The following is a 24,195-nucleotide window of genomic DNA, read 5'->3' on the forward strand; positions in this document are numbered from 1 at the left end:
GCCGGCTCTTCTTCAGTGACAGAATATGGGTGTTTCACTGTGACATTACGTGCAACACCCAGTTTCTGTCACTGTGCAGGAGCCAGCACCACTCACACACTAGTCCCCGGGTACAGCCCCCAACCCCCGGGATACCCGGAGCAACAAAATGGTGATTCAGGCCACGCCCCTACCTATGAGACCATGCCTCCTTTTTACCATTGCGCTGCTTATCTGCGTGCACTGCATTACAATCTCCCTCGCCGCCTCTCTGGGTGTCACCAGTGATAGTGACACCTCTGCCATGCTTGTAGCAGCTGGTCCTAAGATCTACGCCTCCAGCCCTGAGTGTTTTCCCTTGTGACTTGTTGATCATCATAGCGAAGCAGATGCTTACAGAAAACTGCAGGGGCTTAGATTGAAAAGAAAAACATTGACGAACCCATCATTTCAGCGACAGGGTCTGCCACACGACTGACTGAAATGACTGGTTGGTTTGGGCCCCCACCAAAAAAGAATCAATCAATCAATCTCTCCTTGCACAAACTGGCTCTACAGAGGCAAGATGTCCACCTCCTCATCCTCCGATTCCTCACCCCTTTCACTGTGTACATCCCCCTCCTCACAGATTATTAATTCGTCCCCACTGGAATCCACCATCTCAGATCCCTGTGTACTTTCTGGAGGCAATTGCTGGTGAATGTCTCCACGGAGGAATTGATTATAATTAATTTTGATGATCATCATCTTCTCCACATTTTCTGGAAGTAACCTTGTACACCGATTGCTGACAAGGTGAGCGGCAGCACTAAACACTCTTTCGGAGTACACACTGGAGGGAGGGCAACTTAGGTAGAATAAAGCCAGTTTGTGCAAGGGCCTCCAAATTGCCTCTTTTTCTCCACCATTCTTTCAAAGGTGACAGAATCATATGCAGTGACAGTAGACGACATGTCAGTAATCGTTGCCAGGTCCTTCAGTCTGGACCAGATGTCAGCACTCACTCCAGACTGCCCTGCATCACCGCCAGCGGGTGGGCTCGGAATTCTTAGCCTTTTCCTCGCACCCCCAGTTGCGGGAGAATGTGAAGGAGGAGCTGTTGACGGGTCACGTTCCGCTTGACTTGACAATTTTCTCACCAGCAGGTCTTTGAACCTCTGCAGACTTGTGTCTGCCGGAAAGAGAGATACAATGTAGGTTTTAAATCTAGGATCGAGCACGGCGGCCAAAATGTAGTGCTCTGATTTCAACAGATTGAATCCTGGTTAAGCGAATTAAGGGCTCCATCCACAAGTCCCACATGCCTAGTTGAATCGCTCTGTTTTAGCTCCTCCTTCAATGTCTCCAGCTTCTTCTGCAAAAGCCTGATGAGGGGAATGACCTGACTCAGGCTGGCAGTGTCTGAACTGACTTCACGTGTGGAAAGTTCAAAGGGTTGCAGAACCTTGCACAACGTTGAAATCATTCTCCACTGCGCTTGAGTCAGGTGCATTCCCCCTCCTTTGCCTATATCGTGGGCAGATGTATAGGCTTGAATGGCCTTTTGCTGCTCCTCCATCCTCTGAAGCATATAGAGGGTTGAATTCCACCTCGTTACCACCTCTTGCTTCAGATGATGGCAGGGCAGGTTCAGGAATGTTTGGTGGTGCTCCAGTCTTCGGCATGCGGTGGCTGAAGGCAGAAAGTAGCCCGCAATTCTTCGGGCCACCGACAGCATCTCTTGCACGCCCCTGTCGTTTTTTAAATAATTCTGCACCACCAAGTTCAATGTATGTGCAAAACATGGGACGTGCTGGAATTTGCCAAGATGTAATGCACGCACAATATTGGTGGCGTTGTCCGGTGTCACAAATCCCCAGGAGAGTTCAATTGGGGTAAGCCATTCTGCGATGATGTTCCTCAGTTTCCGTAAGAGGTTGTCAGCTGTGTGCCTCTTATGGAAAGCGGTGATACAAAGCGTAGCCTGCCTAGGAACGAGTTGGCAATTGCGAGATGCTGCTACTGGTGCCGCCGCTGCTGTTCTTGCTGCGGGAGGCAATACATCTACCCAGTGGGCTGTCACAGTCATATAGTCCTGAGTCTGCCCTGCTCCACTTAACCACAGACAAGTGGACATTGGGTACAACTGCATTTTTTAGGACACTGGTGACTCTTTTTCTGAGGTCTGTGTACATTTTCGGTATCGCCTGCCTAGAGAAATGGAACCTAGAGGGTATTTGGTACCGGGGACACAGTACCTCAATCAAGTCTCTAGTTGCCTCTAAATTAACGATGGATACCGGAACCACGTTTCTCACCACCCAGACCTGAGTTATCCGCTTTGCAGCAGGATGACTGCTGTGATATTTCATCTTCCTCGCAAAGGACTGTTGGACAGTCAATTGCTTACTGGAAGAAGTACAAGTGGTCTTCCGACTTCCCCTCTGGGATGACGATCGACTCCCAGCAGCAACAACAGCAGCGCCAGCAGCAGTAGGCGTTACACTCAAGGATGCATCGGAGGAATCCCAGGCAGGAGAGGACTCGTCAGACTTGCCAGTGACATGGCCTGCAGGACTATTGGCTCTCCTGTCTAAGGAGGAAATTGACACTGAGGGAGTTGGTGGTGTGGTTTGCAGGAGCTTGGTTACAAGAGGAAGGGATTTAGTGGTTAGTGGACTGCTTCTGCTGTCATCCAAAGTTTTTGAACTTGTCACTGACTTATGATGAATGCGCTGCAGGTGACTTATAAGGGAGGATGTTCCGAGGTGGTTAACGTCCTTATCCCTACTTATTACAGCTTGACAAAGGCAACACACGGCTTGACACCTGTTGTCCGCATTTGTGTACAGGATGCATACCTTCATGTCCCCATTTATCCACCTCATCAGGCGTAACTCAGATTTGCGGTACAGGACTGTCATTGCCAATTTCAGACGTTGCTGTTTGGTCTCTCCATGGCCCTGAGAATTTTCACCAAGGTAATGGCGGAAATGATGGTGCTCCTGTGCAAGCAAGGTGTCACAATTATCCCGTACTTGGGCGATCTCATAAAAGCGAGATCAAGAGAGCAGTTGCTGAACAGCGTATCACTTTCACTGAAAGTGTTACAGCAACACGGCTGGATTCTCAATATCCCGAAGTCGCAGTTGATTCCTACTACTCGTCTGTCTTTCTTGGGCATGATTCTGGACACAGACCAGAAGAGGGTTTATCTCCTGATAGAAAAGGCCCAGGAACTCATGTCTCTTGTCAGGAACCTATTGAAACCAAAACAGGTGTCAGTGCATCACTGCACTCGAGTCCTGGGAAAGATGGTGGCATCATACGAGGCCATTCCATTCGGCAGGTTCCATGCAAGGACTTTCCAATGGGACCTACTGGACAAGTGGTCCGGGTCACATTTACAGATGCATTGGTTGATCACCCTGTCCCCCAGGGTCAGGGTATCACTCTTGTGGCTGCAGAGTGCTCACCTTCTCGAGGGACGCAGATTCAGCATTCAGGGCTGGATCCTGGTGACCACAGACGCAAGCCTCCAAGGTTGGGGAGCAGTCACACAGGGAAGAAATTTCCAAGGTCTTTGGTCAAGTCAAGAGACTTGTCTTCACATCAACATCCTGGAACTAAGGGCCATATACAATGCCCTACGTCAAGCGGAGACCTTACTTTGCGACCAACCGGTTCTGATCCAGTCAGACAACGTCACCGCAGTGGCTCATGTAAACCGCCAAGGCGGCACAAGAAGCAGAGTGGCGATGGCACAAGCCACCAGAATTCTTCGCTGGGTGGAGAATCACGCAAGCGCACTGTCAGCAGTGTTCATTCCGGGAGTTGACAACTGGGAAGCAGACTTCCTCAGCAGACACGACCTACATCCGGGAGAGTGGGGACTTCATCAGGAAGTCTTTGCACAGATTACAAGTCGGTGGGAACTGCCACAGATAGACATGATGGCGTCCCGGCTCAACAAAAAGCTACAGAGGTATTGCGCAAGGTCAAGAGACCCTCAGGCAGTAGCTGTAGACGCCCTAGTGACACCGTGGGTGTTCCGGTCGGTCTATGTATTTCCTCCTCTTCCTCTCATACCCAAGGTGTTGAGGATAATAAGACAAAGAGGAGTGAGAACAATCCTCATTGTTCCAGATTGGCCACGGAGGACCTGGTATCCGGATCTGCAGGAAATGCTCACAGAAGATCTGTGGCCTCTCCCTCTAAGACAGGACCTGTTGCATCAGGGGCCCTGTCTGTTCCAAGACTTACCGCGGCTGCGTTTGACGGCATGGCGGTTGAATGCCGGATCCTAGCATTCCGGTTGAGGTCATCCCTACGCTGATAAAGGCTAGGAAGGATGTAACGTTAAAACATTACACCGTATATGGCGAAATTATGTTTCTTGGTGTGAGGCCAGGAATGCTCCTACGGAAGAATTCCATCTGGGCCGTTTCCTTCACTTCCTACAAACTGGAGTGAATTTGGGCCTAAAATTAGGCTCTATTAAGGTCCAGATTTCGGCCTTATCCATTTTCTTTCAAAAAGAATTGGCTTCTCTTCCAGAAGTTCAGACTTTTGTAAAAGGAGTGCTGCATATTCAGCCTCCTTTTGTGCCTCCGGTGGCACCTTGGGACCTTAACGTGGTGTTAAGTTTTCTAAAATTACACTGGTTTGAACCACTTAAAACAGTGGAGTTAAAATATCTCACATGGAAGGTGGTCATTTTATTAGCCTTGGCTTCGGCTAGGCGAGTGTCGGAATTAGCGGCTTTGTCACATAAAAGCCCATATTTGGTATTCCATGTGGATAGAGCGGAATTGCAGACCCGTCCTCAATTCCTACCAAAAGTGGTCTCATCTTTTCATATGAACCAACCTATTGTGGTGCCTGTGGCTACGCGTGACTTGGAGGATTCCGAGTTACTTGATGTGGTTAGGGCTTTGAAAATTTACGTGGCCAGGACGGCTAGAGTCAGGAAAAACTGTATGCAACCAACAAGATTGGTGCCCCTGCTTCAAAGCAGGCTATTGCTCGCCGGATTTGTAACACGATTCAGCAAGCGCATTCTATGGCTGGATTGCAGTTACTGAAATCGGTCAAGGCCCATTCCACGAGGAAAGTTGGCTCTTCTTGGGCGGCTGCCCGAGGGGTCTCGGCACTACAGCTGTGTCAAGCTGCTACTTGGTCGGGTTCACACACCTTTGCAAAATACTATAAGTTTGATACCCTGGCTGAGAAGGAACTCATGTTTGCTCAATCGGTGCTGCAGAGTCATCCGCACTCTCCCGCCCGTTTTGGAGCATTGGTATAATCCCCATGGTCCTTACGGAGTCCCCAGCATCCTCTAGGACGTTAGAGAAAATAAGATTTTAAACCTACTGGTAAATCTTTTTCTCGTAGTCCGTAGAGGATGCTGGGCGCCCGTCCCAAGTGCGGACTACTTCTGCAATACTTGTATATAGTTATTGCTTCAATAAGGGTTATGTTATAGTTGCATCGGTCCTGCACTGATGCTATGTTGTTTTTTCATACTGATAACTGGGTAGTTTATCACAAGTTATACGGTGTGATTGGTGTGGCTGGTATGAATCTTGCCCTGGATTAACAAAATCCTTTCCTCATACTGTCCGTCTCCTCTGGGCACAGTTTCTCTAACTGTGGCATAGAGGGAGGAGCCAGTGCACACCCAGAACTAAAGTCTTTCTTAAAGTGCCCATGTCTCCTGTGGAGCCCGTCTATCCCCATGGTCCTTACGGAGTCCCCAGCATCCTCTACGGACTACGAGAAAAAGATTTACCGGTAGGTTTAAAATCTTATTTTCTACTTTATTCTTTTCTATGCTAGTTTATTACGACCAACTCTCATCCAAGGAGTTTGATATTCTACTACCTGCATGCAATTTAAATTGCTTAAATTGTTTATATGGTTGATTTGTCCTTCACAATCCATAATCTGCAACTTGGATGTACTTGTGTCATTGAAAATCTTATAATAAAAATGTATATACAGATACTCAACCTGTATATTGAAAAAAAAAAAAGTTATAAGACATATGCATTCAATATTTGAAGAAACAAAATAAAATAAAGCTATCTATTGGGTTTCACTAACAAGCACATTGGAAGACTTGACTACTGTTAAAAGACATGCATTACATGGTATAGAGCCACAAACCACAATGTAGTAAAATAAAAACAAACTTACATGTGTATCAAACCTATGTGAGGCTTACATTGATAGTGCAAGATCAACACTCTATCAACTGTGCAAACTAGACTGCACATAAATGCCATAAAATTTATCTGAGATTTTAGTAAATAAGGCCCGTTGCTGTCCGGGTCACGCAGCCGTCACGGCACGCCCCCATACGGTCCGGTCATGTCTGCGTTGTCCTGACTGTGCCCCCAAAATGGCGGCACAACGCCGCTGGCCCGACTCCTCCTGCCCAGTGACCGCCTCTGCCTGTCAATCAGGCAGAGGCGCTCACTTGGGCAGAGATGCTGATCGCATCTCTGGCATGTGCCGGTGCACTGCGGCACCAGCACACACGCACTTCAGACCTGATCTCCTGTTGTGTGAATATGCACAGCAGGGATCAGGTCTGAATTAGGCCCTATATACAGCTGTCAGTAAGGCAGGGATGTGCTGCTGCCAGTGAGGCAGGGATGTGCTGCTGGTAGTGAAGCAGTGATGTGCTGCTGTCAGCGAAGCAGTGCTGTGCTGCTGTCAGCGAGACAGGGATGTGCTGCTGTCAGCGAGGCAGGGATGTGCTGCTGTCAGCGAAGCAGGGATGTGCTGCTGTCAGCGAAGCAGGGATGTGCTGCTGTCAGCGAAGCAGGGATGTGCTGCTGTCAGCGAGGCAGGGATGTGCTGCTGTCAGCGAGGCAGGGATGTGCTGCTGTCAGCGAGGCAGGGATGTGCTGCTATAAGTGAGGTAGGGATGTGCTGCTGTCATTGAAGCAGGAATGTGCTGCTGCAGTGAGGCAGAGATATGCAGCCCACTATCTCCCTGTTAATCAGAGACTTGGCTTTGTGGACACTTTTCAGAGAACAAATTTGTTAGCATAAAAATAAAGCCAGAAAATGAAGAGCTGTTTAATCACTCAATTGGATTTTTTTTGCCAGCATATTTTTTTTCTCTGCAACCCACTGCTAAATTGTGCTTCCTAGCTTTTTTTTATAAAATCACTGAATCAAATCTAACTCTGATTACATCAGAGAAGGCCAGGTACCCTACACAATAAGAGGGGGTTTGAAATTTTGACTTGTCTACTTAAATATCACCAAAATCTGATCACAAGGTCAATTACGTTCCTGGGTGGGATTGAACCACCAACCTTTTGGTTAATAGCCTTACACACTAACCAATTGCACCACAGGGACACTTTGCAAAAAGTCTATACTGACAAAGGCTAATAAGCATTCATCAAGAACGTTTCCTAGAAAAACTTTAAAAAGTCAATAATCTGGAGAGTTTTTGTAAGATGTTTCTTCCATCAACCAATGAAGTATGCTAACAAATTTGTTCTCTGAAAAGTGTCCACAAAGCCAAGTATCTGATTAACACCTTTGTAGGGATGGTTTTTCACCTATTACTAAATTAAACTTGCTTCATTGGAAAGGCAGCAAGATGCATCGTCATTTCAATATCTACTGAAATAATACAGGTTGACACCAGGAAACATTAACGCCACTGCATCCTTGCTGCTTTCTCATGTGGAAGTCTGTTTAATGTGAAAACAAGGTGATATCTAATTAGCACACAGGTAAGGAATTAAGAAAATCTTTATTTAAGGGTGAAGATGTTTCTCACAAAATCGTTGCCCCAATGCATCATTGAAATTCAACCTGGAAAGATGATTTTAATATATCACTTGTACATTTTGTATTGCTCTTCTGGTGACAATGTAGTTTGTTTTTGTCAATTACCATTTTAATAATAGGGTAAAGAAAATTAAGTGGATTTTTGAAAGAAAACAATACTGTCAATATACTATTAAACAAATTAAAATGGTAAAAGTTATTGTACTTTAAGTAAAATTAAAAGAGCTAAAATATCAATCCCAATTTTGGATTACTTTAATTAAAAAAAAATGCATATAGCAGAGGATAGTTTCAATCTGCCTACCTCTGGGTTATCGGCCCAGCATGCTTCCATTACAGTACTCTGCTGCACATGTAAGTGCAAGAGATCCTGAAGCACTCACTCATCATGGGAAAGAACCAATGTGTTTCTTCGTTGGTTGATGGAAGAAACATCTTACAAAAACTCTCCAGATTATTGACTTTTTAAAGTTTTTCTAGGAAACGTTCTAGATGAATGCTTATTAGCCTTTGTCAGTATGTACTTTTTGCAAAGTGTCTCTGTGGCGCAATCGGTTAGTGTGTTCGGCTATTAACCAAAAGGTTGGTGGTTCAATCCCACCCAGGGATGTAATTGACCTTGTGATCGGATTTTGGTGATATTTAAGTAGACAAGTCAAAATTTCAAACGCCCTGTTATGGTGTGGGTACCTGGCCTTCCCTGATGTAATCAGAGTTAGATTTGATTCAGTGATTTTATAAAAACAGCTAGGAAGCACAATTTAGCAGTAGGTTGCAGAGAAAAAAAATATGCTGGCAGAAAAATCCAATTGAGTGATTAAACAGCTCTTCATTTTCTGGCTTTATTTTTATGCTAACAAATTTGTTCTCTGAAAAGTGTCCACAAAGCCAAGTCTCTGATTAACACCTTTGTAAGGATGGTTTTTCACCTATTACTAAATTAAACTTGCTTCATTGGAAAGGCAGCAAGATGCATCCTCATTTCAATGTCTACTGAAATAATACAGGTTGACACCAGGAAACATTAACGCCACTGCATCCTTGCTGCTTTCTCATGTGGAAGTCTGTTTAATGTGAAAACAAGGTGATATCTAATTAGCACACAGGTAAGGAATTAAGAAAATCTTTATTTAAGGGTGAAGATGTTTCTCACAAAATCGTTGCCCCAATGCATCATTGAAATTCAAGCTGGAAAGATGATTTTAATATATCACTTGTACATTTTGTATTGCTCTTCTGGTGACAATGTAGTTTGTTTTTGTCAATTACCATTTTAATAATAGGGTAAAGAAAATTAAGTGGATTTTTGAAAGAAAACAATACTGTCAATATACTATTAAAACAAATTAAAATGGTAAAAGTTATTGTACTTTAAGTAAAAATAAAAGAGCAAAAATATCCATCCCAGTTTTGGATTACTTTAATTAACAAAAAAAATGCATATAGCAAAGGATAGTTTCAATCTGCCTACCTCTGGGTTATGGGCCCAGCATGCTTCCATTGCAGTACTCTGCTGCACATGTAAGTGCAAGAGATCCTGAAGCACTCACTCATCATGGGAAAGTACCAATGTGTTTCTTCGTTGGTTGATGGAAGAAACATCTTACAAAAACTCTCCAGATTATTGACTTTTTAAAGTTTTTCTAGGAAACGTTCTAGATGAATGCTTATTAGCCTTTGTCAGTATGTACTTTTTGCAAAGTGTCTCTGTGGCGCAATTGGTTAGTGTGTACGGCTATTAACCAAAAGGTTGGTGATTAAATCCTACCCAGGGACGTAATTGACCTTGTGATCAGATTTTGGTGATATTTAAGTAGACAAGTCAAAATTTCAAACCCCCTCTTATTGTGTAGGGTACCTAGCCTTCTCTGATGTAATCAGAGTTAGATTTGATTCAGTGATTTTATAAAAGCAGCTAGGAAGCACAATTTAGCAGTAGGTTGCAGAGAAAAAAAATATGCTGGCAGAAAAATCCAATTGAGTGATTAAACAGCTCTTCATTTTCTGGCTTTATTTTTATGCTAACAAATTTGTTCTCTGAAAAGTGTCCACAAAGCCAAGTCTCTGATTAACACCTTTGTAAGGATGGTTTTTCACCTATTACTAAATTAAACTTGCTTCATTGGAAAGGCAGCAAGATGCATCCTCATTTCAATGTCTACTGAAATAATACAGGTTGACACCAGGAAACATTAACGCCACTGCATCCTTGCTGCTTTTTCTTGTGGAAGTCTGTTTAATGTGAAAACAAGGTGATATCTAATTAGCACACAGGTAAGGAATTAAGAAAATCTTTATTTAAGGGTGAAGATGTTTCTCACAAAATCGTTGCCCCAATGCATCATTGAAATTCAACCTGGAAAGATGATTTTAATATATCACTTGTACATTTTGTATTGCTCTTCTGGTGACAATGTAGTTTGTTTTTGTCAATTACCATTTTAATAATAGGGTAAAGAAAATTAAGTGGATTTTTGAAAGAAAACAATACTGTCAATATACTATTAAACAAATTAAAATGGTAAAAGTTATTGTACTTTAAGTAAAATTAAAAGAGCTAAAATATCAATCCCAATTTTGGATTACTTTAATTAAAAAAAAATGCATATAGCAGAGGATAGTTTCAATCTGCCTACCTCTGGGTTATCGGCCCAGCATGCTTCCATTGCAGTACTCTGCTGCACATGTAAGTGCAAGAGATCCTGAAGCACTCACTCATCATGGGAAAGTACCAATGTGTTTCTTCGTTGGTTGATGGAAGAAACATCTTGCAAAAACTCTCCAGATTATTGACTTTTTAAAGTTTTTCTAGGAAACGTTCTAGATGAATGCTTATTAGCCTTTGTCAGTATGTACTTTTTGCAAAGTGTCTCTGTGGCGCAATCGGTTAGTGTGTTCGGCTATTAACCAAAAGGTTGGTGGTTCAATCCCACCCAGGGATGTAATTGACCTTGTGATTGGATTTTGGTGATATTTAAGTAGACAAGTCAAAATTTCAAACGCCCTGTAATGGTGTGGGTACCTGGCCTTCCCTGATGTAATCAGAGTTAGATTTGATTCAGTGATTTTATAAAAACAGCTAGGAAGCACAATTTAGCAGTAGGTTGCAGAGAAAAAAAATATGCTGGCAGAAAAATCCAATTGAGTGATTAAACAGCTCTTCATTTTCTGGCTTTATTTTTATGCTAACAAATTTGTTCTCTGAAAAGTGTCCACAAAGCCAAGTCTCTGATTAACACCTTTGTAAGGATGGTTTTTCACCTATTACTAAATTAAACTTGCTTCATTGGAAAGGCAGCAAGATGCATCCTCATTTCAATGTCTACTGAAATAATACAGGTTGACACCAGGAAACATTAACGCCACTGCATCCTTGCTGCTTTCTCATGTGGAAGTCTGTTTAATGTGAAAACAAGGTGATATCTAATTAGCACACAGGTAAGGAATTAAGAAAATCTTTATTTAAGGGTGAAGATGTTTCTCACAAAATCGTTGCCCCAATGCATCATTGAAATTCAAGCTGGAAAGATGATTTTAATATATCACTTGTACATTTTGTATTGCTCTTCTGGTGACAATGTAGTTTGTTTTTGTCAATTACCATTTTAATAATAGGGTAAAGAAAATTAAGTGGATTTTTGAAAGAAAACAATACTGTCAATATACTATTAAAACAAATTAAAATGGTAAAAGTTATTGTACTTTAATTAAAAATAAAAGAGCAAAAATATCCATCCCAGTTTTGGATTACTTTAATTAACAAAAAAAATGCATATAGCAAAGGATAGTTTCAATCTGCCTACCTCTGGGTTATGGGCCCAGCATGCTTCCATTGCAGTACTCTGCTGCACATGTAAGTGCAAGAGATCCTGAAGCACTCACTCATCATGGGAAAGTACCAATGTGTTTCTTCGTTGGTTGATGGAAGAAACATCTTACAAAAACTCTCCAGATTATTGACTTTTTAAAGTTTTTCTAGGAAACGTTCTAGATGAATGCTTATTAGCCTTTGTCAGTATGTACTTTTTGCAAAGTGTCTCTGTGGCGCAATTGGTTAGTGTGTACGGCTATTAACCAAAAGGTTGGTGGTTAAATCCTACCCAGGGACGTAATTGACCTTGTGATCAGATTTTGATGATATTTAAGTAGACAAGTCAAAATTTCAAACCCCCTCTTATTGTGTAGGGTACCTAGCCTTCTCTGATGTAATCAGAGTTAGATTTGATTCAGTGATTTTATAAAAACAGCTAGGAAGCACAATTTAGCAGTGGGTTGCAGAGAAAAAGAAATATGCTGGCAAAAAAATCCAATTGAGTGATTAAACAGCTCTTCATTTCTGGCTTTATTTTTATGCTAACAAATTTGTTCTCTGAAAAGTGTCCACAAAGCCAAGTCTCTGATTAACACCTTTGTAGGGATGGTTTTTCACATATTACTAAATTAAACTTGCTTCATTGGAAAGGCAGCAAGATGCATCCTCATTTCAATGTCTACTGAAATAATACAAGTTGACACCAGGAAACATTAACGCCACTGCATCCTTGCTGCTTTCTCATGTGGAAGTCTGTTTAATGTGAAAACAAGGTGAAATCTAATTAGCACACAAGTAAGGAATTAAGAAAATCTTTATTTAAGGGTGAAGATGTTTCTCACAAAATCGTTGCCCCAATGCATCATTGAAATTCAAGCTGGAAAGATGATTTTAATATATCACTTGTACATTTTGTATTGCTCTTCTGGTGACAATGTAGTTTGTTTTTGTCAATTACCATTTTAATAATAGGGTAAAGAAAATTAAGTTGATTTTTGAAAGAAAACAATACTGTCAATATACTATTAAAACAAATAAAAATGGTAAAAGTTATTGTACTTTAAGTAAAAATAAAAGAGCCAAAATATCAATCCCAGTTTTGGATTACTTTAATTAACAAAAAAAAATGCATATAGCAGAGGATAGTTTCAATCTGCCTACCTCTGGGTTATGGGCCCAGCATGCTTCCATTGCTGTACTCTGCTGCACATGTAAGTGCAAGAGATCCTGAAGCACTCACTCATCATGGGAAAGTACCAATGTGTTTCTTCGTTGGTTGATGGAAGAAACATCTTACAAAAACTCTCCAGATTATTGACTTTTTAAAGTTTTTCTAGGAAACGTTTTAGATGAATGCTTATTAGCCTTTGTCAGTAACTACTTCTGCAAACTGTCTCTGTGGCGCAATCAGTTAGTGTGTACGGCTACTAACCAAAAGGTTGGTGGTTCAATCACACCCAGGAACGTAATTGACCTTGTGATCAGATTTTGGTGATCTTTAAGTAGACAAGTCAAAATTTCAAACCCCCTGTTATGGTTTAGGGTACCTGGCCTTCTCTGATGTAATCAGAGTTAGATTTGATTCAGTGATTTTATAAAAAAACAGCTAGGAAGCACAATTTAGCAGTGGGTTGCAGATAAAAAAAATATGCTGGCAAAAAAATACAATTGAGTGATTAAACAGCTCTTCATTTTCTGGCTTTATTTTTATGCTAACAAATTTGTTCTCTGAAAAGTGTCCACAAAACCAAGTCTCTGATTAACACCTTTGTAGGGATGGTTTTTCACCTATTACTAAATTAAACTTGCTTCATTGGAAAGGCAGCAAGATGCATCCTCATTTCAATGTCTACTGAAATAATACAGGTTGACACCAGGAAACATTAACGCCAATGCATCCTTGCTGCTTTCTCATGTGGAAGTCTGTTTAATGTGAAAACAAGGTGATATCTAATTAGCACACAGGTAAGGAATTAAGAAAATCTTTATTTAAGGGGGAAGATGTTTCTCACAAAATCGTTGCCCCAATGCATCATTGAAATTCAAGCTGGAAAGATGATTTTAATATATCACTTGTACATTTTGTATTGCTCTTCTGGTGACAATGTAGTTTGTTTTTGTCAATTACCATTTTAATAATAGGGTAAAGAAAATTAAGTGGATTTTTGAAAGAAAACAATACTGTCAATATACTATCAAAACAAATTAAAATGGTAAAAGTTATTGTACTTTAAGTAAAAATAAAAGAGCCAAAATATCAATCCCAGTTTTGGATTACTTTAATTAACAAAAAAAATGCATATAGCAAAGGATAGTTTCAATCTGCCTACCTCTGGGTTATGGGCCCAGCATGCTTCCATTGCTGTACTCTGCTGCACATGTAAGTGCAAGAGATCCTGAAGCACTCACTCATCATGGGAAAGTACCAATGTGTTTCTTCGTTGGTTGATGGAAGAAACATCTTACAAAAACTGAGCGAGTGTCCACGAGTCCTCTGTGTTGATCTAACCAGAAACAGGTCCAGCGCAAGCTCTGTGTATTGTCCCCTTACATATTTGTAGATGTTGATCATATCCCCTCTTAGTCTCCGCTTTTCCAATGTAAACATGCCTAGTCTTTCAAGCCTTTCCTTGTATTCCATCATCTCCATGCACTTAATTAGTTTGGTCGCCCTCCTCTGTACCTTTTCAAGCTCCAGGATATCCTTTTTGTAGTACGGTGCCCAGAACTGTACACAGTATTCAAGGTGTGGCCTCACTAGTGATTTATATAACGGGAGTATAATACTCTCGTCCCTAGCATCAATACCCCGTTTTATGCATGCTAATATCTTATTAGCCTTCTTTGCTGCAGTCCTACTTTGGGTACTACTGCTTAGCTTGCTATCTATGAGGACACCTAAGTCCTTTTCCAGTACAGAATCCCCTAATTTTACCCCATTTAGTAGGTAGGCATATGTCTTATAACTTTTTTTTTCAATATATAAACATTTTTATTATAAGATTTTCAATGACACAAGTACATCCAAGTTGCAGATTATGGATTGTGAAGGACAAATCAACCATATAAACAATTTAAGCAATTTAAATTGCACGCAGGTAGTAGAATATCAAACTCCTTGGATGAAAGTTGGTCGTAATAAACTAGGATAGAAAATAATAAAGTAGAAAATAAGATTTTAAACCTACCGGTAAATCTTTTTCTCGTAGTCCGTAGAGGATGCTGGGGACTCCGTAAGGACCATGGGGATAGACGGGCTCCGCAGGAGACATGGGCACTTTAAGAAAGACTTTAGTTCTGGGTGTGCACTGGCTCCTCCCTCTATGCCCCTCTATGCCACAGTTAGAGAAACTGTGCCCAGAGGAGACTGACAGTATGAGGAAAGGATTTTGTTAATCCAGGGCAAGATTCATACCAGCCACACCAATCACACCGTATAACTTGTGATAAACTACCCAGTTATGAGTACGAAAAAACAACATACTGTAGCATCAGTGCAGGACCGATGCAACTATAACATAACCCTTATTGAAGCAATAACTATATATATACAAGTATTGCAGAAGTAGTCCGCACTTGGGACGGGCGCCCAGCATCCTCTACGAACTACGAGAAAAAGATTTACCGGTAGGTTTAAAATCTTATTTTCTCTAACGTCCTAGAGGATGCTGGGGACTCCGTAAGGACCATGGGGATTATACCAAAGCTCCAAAACGGGCGGGAGAGTGCGGATGACTCTGCAGCACCGATTGAGCAAACATGAGTTCCTCCTCAGCCAGGGTATCAAACTTATAGTATTTTGAAAAGGTGTTTGAACCTGACCAAGTAGCAGCTCGACACAGCTGTAGTGCCGAGACCCCTCGGGCAGCCGCCCAAGAAGAGCCCACTTTCCTCGTGGAATGGGCCTAGACCGATTTCGGTAACTGCAATCCAGCCATAGAATGCGCTTGATGAATCGTGTTACAAATCCGGCGAGCAATAGCCTGCTTTGAAGCAGGGGCACCAATCTTGTTGGTTGCATACAGGACAAACAGCGCTTCAGTTTTCCTGACTCTAGCCGTCCTGGCCACGTAAATTTTCAAAGCCCTGACCACATCAAGTAACTCGGAATCCTCCAAGTCACGCGTAGCCAAAGGCACCACAATAGGTTGGTTCATATGAAAAGATGAGACCACTTTTGGTAGGAATTGAGGACGGGTCCGCAATTCTGCTCTATCCACATGGTACACCAAATATGGGCTTTTATGTGACAAAGCCGCTAATTCCGACACTCGCCTAGCCGAAGCCAAGGCTAATAACATGACCACCTTCCATGTGAGATATTTTAACTCCACCGTTTTAAGTGGTTCAAACCAGTGTGATTTTAGAAAACTTAACACCACGTTAAGGTCCCAAGGTGCCACCGGAGGCACAAAAGGAGGCTGAATATGCAGCACTCCTTTTACAAAAGTCTGAACTTCTGGAAGAGAAACCAATTCTTTTTGAAAGAAAATGGATAAGGCCGAAATCTGGACCTTAATAGAGCCTAATTTTAGGCCCAAATTCACTCCAGTTTGTAGGAAGTGAAGGAAACGGCCCAGATGGAATTCTTCCGTAGGAGCATTCCTGGCCTCACACCAAGAAATATAATTTCGCCATATACGGTGTAATGTTTTGACGTTACATCCTTCCTAGTCTTTATCAGCGTAGGGATGACCTCAACCGGAGTGCCTTTCACTGCTAGGATCCGGCATTCAACCGCCATGCCGTCAAATGCAGCTGCGGTAAGTCTTGGAACAGACAGGGCCCCTGATGCAACAGGTCCTGTCTTAGAGGAAGAGGCCACGGATCTTCTGTGAGCATTTCCTGCAGATCCGGATACCAGGTCCTCCGTGGCCAATCTGGAACAATGAGGATAGTTCTCACTCCTCTTTGTCTTATTATCCTTAACACCTTGGATATGAGAGGAAGAGGAGGAAATACATAGACCGGCCGGAACACCCACGGTGTCACTAGGGTGTCTACAGCTACTGCCTGAGGGTCTCTTGACCTTGCGCAATACCTCTGTAGCTTTTTGTTGAGCCGGGACGCCATCATGTCTATCTGTGGCAGTTCCCACCGACTTGTAATCTGTGCAAAGACTTCCTGATGAAGTCCCCACTCTCCCGGATGTAGGTCGTGTCTGCTGAGGAAGTCTGCTTCCCAGTTGTCCACTCCCAGAATGAACACTGCTGACAGTGCGCTTGCGTGATTCTCCACCCAGCGAAGAATTCTTGTGGCTTGTGCCATCGCCACTCTGCTCCTTGTGCCGCCTTGGCGGTTTACATGAGCCACTGCGGTGACGTTGTCTGACTGGATCAGAACCGGTTGGTCCCGAAGTAAGGTCTCCGCATGACGGAGCATTGTATATGGCCTCTAGTTTCAGGATGTTGATGTGAAGACAAGTCTCTTGACTTGACCAAAGACCTTGGATATTTCTTCCCTGTGTGACTGCTCCCCAACCTTGGAGGCTTGCCTCTGTGGTCACCAGGATCCAGTCCTGAATGCCGAATCTGCGTCACTCGAGAAGGTGAGCACTCTGCAGCCACCACAGGAGTGATACCCTGACCCTGGGGGACAGGGTGATCAACCAATGCATCTGTAAATGTGACCCAGACCACTTGTCCAGTAGGTCCCATTGGAAAGTCCTCGCATGGAACCTGCCGAATGGAATGGCTTCGTATGATGCCACCATCTTTCCCAGGACTCAAGTGCAGTGATGCACTGACACAAGTTTTGGTTTCAATAGGTTCCTGACAAGAGTCATGAGTTCCTTGGCCTTTCCTATCGGGAGATAAACTCTCTTCTGGTCTGTGTCCAGAATCATGCCCAAGAAAGACAGACGAGTCGTAGAAACCAACTGCGACTTTGGGATATTGAAAATCCAGCCGTGTTGCTGTAACACTTTCAGTGAAAGTGATACGCTGTTCAGCAACTGCTCTCTTGATCTCGCTTTTATGAGATCGCTCAAGTACGGGATAATTGTGACACCTTGCTTACGCAGGAGAACCATCATTTCCGCCATTACCTTGGTGAAAATTCTCTGGGCCGTGGAGAGACCAAACAGCAACGTCTGAAATTGGCAATGACAGTCCTGTACCGCAAATCTGAGGTACGCCTGATGAGATGGATAAATGGGGACATGAAGGTATGCATCCTGTACATAAATGCGGACAACAGGTGTCAAGCCGTGTGTTGCCTTTGTCAAGCTGTAATAAGTAGGGGTAAGGACGTTAACCACCTCAGAACATCCTCACTTATACGTCACCTGCAGCGCATTAATCATAAGTCAGTGACAAGTTCAAAAACTTTGGATGACAGCGGAAGCAGTCCACTGACCACTAAATCCCTTCCTCTTGTAACCAAGCTCCTGCAAACCACACCACCAACTCCCTTAGTGTCAATTTCCTCCTTAGACAGGAAAGCCAATAGTCCTGCAGGCCATGTCACTGGCAAGTCTGACGAATCCTCTCCTGCCTGGGATTCCTCCGATGCATCCTTGAGTGTAACGCCTACTGCTGCTGGCGCTGCTGTTGTTGCTGCTGGGAGTCGATCGTCATCCCAGAGGGGAAGTTGGAAGACCACTTGTACTACTTCCAGTAGGCAATTGACTGTCCAACAGTCCTTTGCGAGGAAGATGAAATATCACAGCAGTCATCCTGCTGCAAAGCGGATAACTCAGGTCTTGTCAGCCTGGGTGGTGAGAAACGTGGTTCCGGTATCCATCGTTAATTCAGAGGCAACTAGAGACTTGATTGAGGTACTGTGTCCCCGGTACCAAATGCCATCTAGGTTCCATTTCTCTAGGCAGGCGATACCGAAAATGTACACAGACCTCAGAAAAAGAGTCACCAGTGTCCTAAAAAATGCAGTTGTACCCAAGGTCCACTAGTCCACATGTCCGTGGTTAAGTGGAGCAGGGCAGACTCAGGACTATATGACTGTGACAGCCCACTGGGTAGATGTATTGCCTCCCGCAGCAAGAACAGCAGCGGCGGCCCCAGTAGCAGCATCTCGCAAATGTCAACTCGTTCCTAGGCAGACTACGCTTTGTATCACCGCTTTCCATAAGAGGCACACAGCTGACAACCTCTTACGGAAACTGAGGAACATCATCGCAGAATGGCTTACCCCAATTGGACTTTCCTGGGGATTTGTGACATCGGACAATGCCACCAATATGGTGCGTGCATTACATCTGGGCAAATTCCAGCACGTCCCATGTTTTGCACATACATTGAATTTGGTGGTGCAGAATTATTTAAAAAAACGACAGGGGCGTGCAAGAGATGCTGTCGGTGGCCCGAAGAATTGCGGGCCACTTTCTGCATTCAGCCACCGCGTGCCGAAGACTGGAGCACCACCAAACATTCCTGAACCTGCCCTGCCATCCTCTGAAGCAAGAGGTGGTAACGAGGTGGAATTCAACCCTCTATATGCTTCAGAGGATGGAGGAGCAGCAAAAGGCCATTCAAGCCTTTGTGCGTTGGAAGGCACAAAGTAAGCAGACGGGAGAAGTCAGGATAGTGCGCAAGGGCATAGAAGGGAGCGGCTCAAGAAAAGAGAAGTGGAAATAGACAGCAAACTAGGCTGGAGAGAGACCTGAGACAAAGAGATCTGAATTATACGAAAGCCGACCAGGGGAAACACAAATTATGCAGTCAAGTTTCCCACATTTGGGGAAATCGCAGGAGCAGCACACCCAGAGTGCAATGGGTGAGCCTTGCCCTGGGAGACGCACCTTCATGATCATAGTATCTCACCTGGCAGGTAAGTAGGATTTGGGATAGAGCTGGGGAGGGTCGCTGCTCGGGCCCCCCCTGTCAAGTGAAGGAGATCCAACTGAGGCAGCACAAGGAAACTCTCGAAAGAAGAACAAGGCTAGAGGAAGATCTGAGACAAATAAATCTGACTTTTACCAGAGCTGACCAGAGGAAAGCACAAACACAGTCCCCCACTACCACAAATAATGCAGTCGAGTTTCCCACATTTGGGGAAATCACAGGGGTCAGCATACCCAGAATGCAATGAATGAACCTCACCCTGGGAGAACAATCTTCATGAAAATGGTATCTCCTATGCAAAATAAGTATGATTTGGGATAGGGCTTGGGAGGGCCGCTGCTCAGGCACATCTCTGTCAAGTAAAGGAGATTCAACTGAGGCAGCACAAGGGAACTCTCATCTGGGGACAACAACTGCAGGGAGAACACATATTTTCAGATGAACATGGTAGGGCAGAAGGCTGCCTAATACTGAAGCACCCCCAAACAACAAACCAAATGCAACAACTAGTGCAAGCATTCCCGGGGGAAGGCATGCAGCAGATGGATTTGCATATGGTGATGTCATCCAAGCAGTGGGTCAAAGTTGGCTTCAACCCTCGTCTGCATATGAAAAGAGAAAAGGGGCGTGCAGGGCATGGCGGCCTTTTGCGGCGCTTGGATGACCCCTAGTTCGCATTAAACACCTCCACCCTCCTTCGGTGTGGGGCTCATGTTGGCTATGCCCCAACCCCTGAAGCATTCAAGCTGATTTCTTGCAGCAGCTGGGCACTGTAACAGCTCCAGAGCTGCTCTGTAAGGCAAGTAAAAGGGCATGGGCCCTGCAACACTACCTGTAGTTTGCATTGTGCATTGGAAGGCACAAAGTAAGCAGACGGGAGAAGTCAGGATAGTGCGCAAGGGCATAGAAGGGAGCGGCTCAAGAAAAGAGAAGTGGAAACAGACAGCAAACTAGGCTGGAGAGAGACCTGAGACAAAGAGATCTGAATTATACGAGAGCCGACCAGGGGAAACACAAATTATGCAGTCAAGTGTCCAACATTTGGGAAAACCGCAGGAGCAGCACACCCAGAGTGCAATGGGTGAGCCTTACCCTGGGAGAAGCACCTTCATGATCATAGTATCTCACCTGGCAGGTAAGTAGGAGTTGGGTTAGAGCTGGGGAGGGTCGCTGCTCGGGCACCCCCCTGTCAAGTGAAGGAGATCCAACAGAGGCAGCACAAGGGAACTCTCGAAAGAAGAACAAGGCTAGAGGAAGATCTGAGACAAAGAAATCTGACTTTTACCAGAGCTGACCAGAGGAAAGCACAAACACAGTCCCTCACTACCACAAATAATGCAGTCCAGTTTCCCACATTTGGGGAAATCACAGGGATCAGCATACCCAGAATGCAATGAATGAGCCTCACCCTGGGAGAACAATCTTCATGACCATGGTATCTCCTATGCAAAATAAGTATGATTTGGGATAGGGCTGGGGAGGGCCGCTGCTCAGGCACATCTCTGTCAAGAATGTATAAAGTCTATACATATATATAACCAAATGTCAATATATATATATAGAACCCAGCGCTCCTATCAAAACGTATCTATTTCACCAATTTGTTGCTTATTTCATCTTTATACATCTATTAATTTTCACCATATATTATAAAATGCTGCTCCCATAGGTAGTACTGTTCTACCAATAATAAACCAAATTTTAAAGATAATCACACTTGTTATCAAGGGAGCGCAAAAAATAAAATATACAAGCTCTTTATTTTTAAAAAATATATATAGACAGAAGAAACCTACATTCAATAAAATACAATGGAGTCAACATATATAGGCACCACTATCCATATCTAAATGTAATCAGTATCTATTTCATATTGCCCTTGATGACAACGGAATGTCTATTAAAGTGTCCAAAAAATCCTCCTGGATACAGCTGTTGTAATTTAATCGTTACTTTCCAATTGTAATTGATACATTAAATTCCTTCTTGTGGATGAACAGCAACAGTTGTAACCAACGCCTCTTATTTACTGCAGTTAAAGTTCATATGTAATTCACGTGAGTAATGAAAGAAAACAGGGGGAGAGCGCTGTGATGGTTGGTGAAACACAGCGGTATGCTACGACCCCCGTTAACCGTGGCTGGATCTTATTGGCACTTGCGGTCGGGATATTCCTCCCTGCCGTGGGGTAGAGACCTCCTTTTGCTCGCTCTCAAATTGCTTTTTCCCCTTCACCGCTGTCTTTGCATCAGACGTCCGCCGTGATGTACCTCGTTCATGAACGGGCTTATATCTCAGCAATCAGAGTGTCCGGTAGTCACCTTCCTTACGCGTTTCTCCGCTGTTATCCAAGAGCGGTTTCGTCAGAGGATACATCAGCAGCCTAGCAGGCTCTTTTTAAAATGCACCGGACCAATAGCATTACTAATTAGTTGATTGGATACATACATATACTAATTGGATGCATACATGTAATGACTCATATATGGAACAACTTTCTAATAGCAATTGCACATATAAAGGCATTTCATAATATAAAAATAAGCAACATGGTGATTAAAAATAATAATAAAATAAGCAACAAGGTGGTTTAAAAAATAACAGAAAATATATAATCTATATACAGATTAACCTCTAATCTTTCAATCAATACCTCATATCTATAATCACATATACATAATTCAGAGACTCAGCACTAAGGATCCCCATTTACTTATATAAAACCTTTTAGGGTAACATAAATCCAGGCCACTACTAAAGCTGCTCTTGTGGCGCAGGGGAAACATCACCTGCACTCTATGCAGCGAGTCCCATGTTAGAATCCAACCGGCTCAGCTTAACATCCATATTATTTATTTACTTTTAATGGGATCATTCTATCAATTCATTTTTACCTTTAATTTTTGTTAATATTATTTCTATATTTCATTATTTTAACCCCTGGAATAATTACATTGCTGCTTAAACAACAAAAAGAATTGAATAAAAAATAAATATTAAACAGACAATTTAAGGATTCGAAGATTTAAAGATTTAAAGATTTTAAAATTTAAAACAGGGAGGGGGGGGGAAGGGAGGGGGGCCTTTTGGGAGAAGGAGGGGAAAAAAATAAAAATAAAAATATATATATATAGAACCAAGAGAAAGTGTAAAAAGAGGATGGAGGAAGAAATCTGATGTTCATCATTACTAGTGGATTTTACTAAAGAACTTTAAAGGAACACACACAACAGGATTATACAGTTTCATCCTAAGAGGAAAGCTGTTCCCAAAATAGCTACTTCTAATAATTTTGTTTATTTATTAAACATACAATAAATGTATATTCAATAAATAATATATTAGGTAAATCAATAGATAAAATCTTCAGAGACTGCCAATGTTGTTAAGTTCGATGCTCTCATTCAGACCATCAGGTGTAAGGGTACCCAAAGAAAAAATCCAAAATGCCTCCCTTGTCAAGTAAAGGAGATTCAACTGAGGCAGCACAAGGGAACTCTCATCTGGGGACAACAACTGCAGGGAGAACACATATTTTCAGATGAACATGGGAGGGCAGAATGCTGCCTAATACTGAAGCACCCCCAAACAACAAACCAAATGCATCAACTAGTGCAAGCATTCCTCAGGGAAGGTCTGCAGAAGATGGATTTGCATACGGTGATGTCAGCCAAGCAGTGGGCCAAAGTTGGCTGGAACCCTCATCTGCATATGAAAATAGAAAAGGGGTATGCAGGGCATGGCGGCCTTTTGCGGCGCTTGGATGATCATGAAGGTGCTTCTCCCAGGGCAAGGCTCATCCATTGCACTCTGGGTGTGCTGCTCCTGCGATTTCCCCAAATGTGGGAAAGTTGACTGCATAATTTGTGTTTCCCCTGGTCGGCTCTCGTAGAATTCAGATCTCTTTGTCTCAGGTCTCTCTCCAGCCTAGTTTGCTGTCTGTTTCCACTTCTCTTTTCTTGAGCCGCTCCCTTCTATGCCCTTGCGCACTATCCTGACTTCTCCCGTCTGCGTACTTTGTGCCTTCCAACGCACAATGCGAACTACAGGTAGTGCTGCAGGGCCCACACCCTTTTAGTTGCCTTACAGAGCAGCTCTGGAGCTGTTACAGTGCCCAGCTGCTGCAAGAAATCAGCTTGAATGCTTCAGGGGCTGGGGCATGGCCAACATGAGCCCCACACCGAAGGAGGGTGGGGGTGTTTAATGCGAACTAGGGGTCATCCAAGCGCCGCAAAAGGCCGCCATGCCCTGCATACCCCTTTTCTCTTTTCATATGCAGATGAGGGTTCCAGACAACTTTGGCCCACTGCTTGGCTGACATCACCATATGAAAATCCATCTGCTGCAGGCCTTCCCCCAGGAATGCTTGTACTAGTTGTTGCATTTGGTTTGTTGTTTGGGGGTGCTTCAGTATTAGGCAGCCTTCTGCCCTCCCATGTTCATCTGAAAATATGTGTTCTCCCTGCAGTTATTGTCCCCAGATGAGAGTTCCCTTGTGCTGCCTCAGTTGAATCTCCTTTACTTGACAGAGATGTGCCTGAGCAGCGGCCCTCCCCAGCCCTATCCCAAATCATACTTATTTTGCATAGGAGATACCATGGTCATGAAGATTGTTCTCCCAGGGTGAGGTTCATACATTGCATTCTGGGTATGCTGACCCCTGTGATTTCCCCAAATGTGGGAAACTCGACTGCATTATTTGTGGTAGTGGGGGACTGTGTTTGTGCTTTCCTCTGGTCAGCTCTGGTAAAAGCCAGATTTCTTTGTCTCAGATCTTCCTCTAGCTTTGTTCTTCTTTCGAGAGTT

General features: G+C 43.3%; 5 non-coding genes across 5 annotated transcripts; 1 reads left to right on the plus strand and 4 right to left on the minus strand.

The window, feature by feature from the left end:
* Nucleotides 1–19,220: 19,220 nt before the first annotated feature.
* LOC135032813 (U1 spliceosomal RNA) lies at nt 19,221–19,383 on the minus strand. Its single transcript, XR_010228292.1, has one exon. It is a non-coding gene; the product is annotated as a U1 spliceosomal RNA (small nuclear RNA).
* Nucleotides 19,384–19,534: 151 nt separating this feature from the next.
* LOC135032798 (U1 spliceosomal RNA) lies at nt 19,535–19,698 on the minus strand. The gene has a single exon (XR_010228277.1). It is a non-coding gene; the product is annotated as a U1 spliceosomal RNA (small nuclear RNA).
* A 671-nt stretch (nt 19,699–20,369) lies between these two features.
* On the minus strand, nt 20,370–20,532 carry LOC135032782 (U1 spliceosomal RNA). The gene has a single exon (XR_010228261.1). It is a non-coding gene; the product is annotated as a U1 spliceosomal RNA (small nuclear RNA).
* Nucleotides 20,533–20,684: 152 nt separating this feature from the next.
* Nucleotides 20,685–20,848, minus strand: LOC135032806 (U1 spliceosomal RNA). Its single transcript, XR_010228285.1, has one exon. It is a non-coding gene; the product is annotated as a U1 spliceosomal RNA (small nuclear RNA).
* A 3,113-nt stretch (nt 20,849–23,961) lies between these two features.
* Nucleotides 23,962–24,125, plus strand: LOC135032795 (U1 spliceosomal RNA). The gene has a single exon (XR_010228274.1). It is a non-coding gene; the product is annotated as a U1 spliceosomal RNA (small nuclear RNA).
* Nucleotides 24,126–24,195: the final 70 nt, after the last annotated feature.

This window comes from Pseudophryne corroboree, unplaced genomic scaffold (assembly GCF_028390025.1).
Source record: "Pseudophryne corroboree isolate aPseCor3 unplaced genomic scaffold, aPseCor3.hap2 scaffold_553, whole genome shotgun sequence".
Taxonomy (NCBI): Eukaryota; Metazoa; Chordata; class Amphibia; order Anura; family Myobatrachidae; genus Pseudophryne; species Pseudophryne corroboree.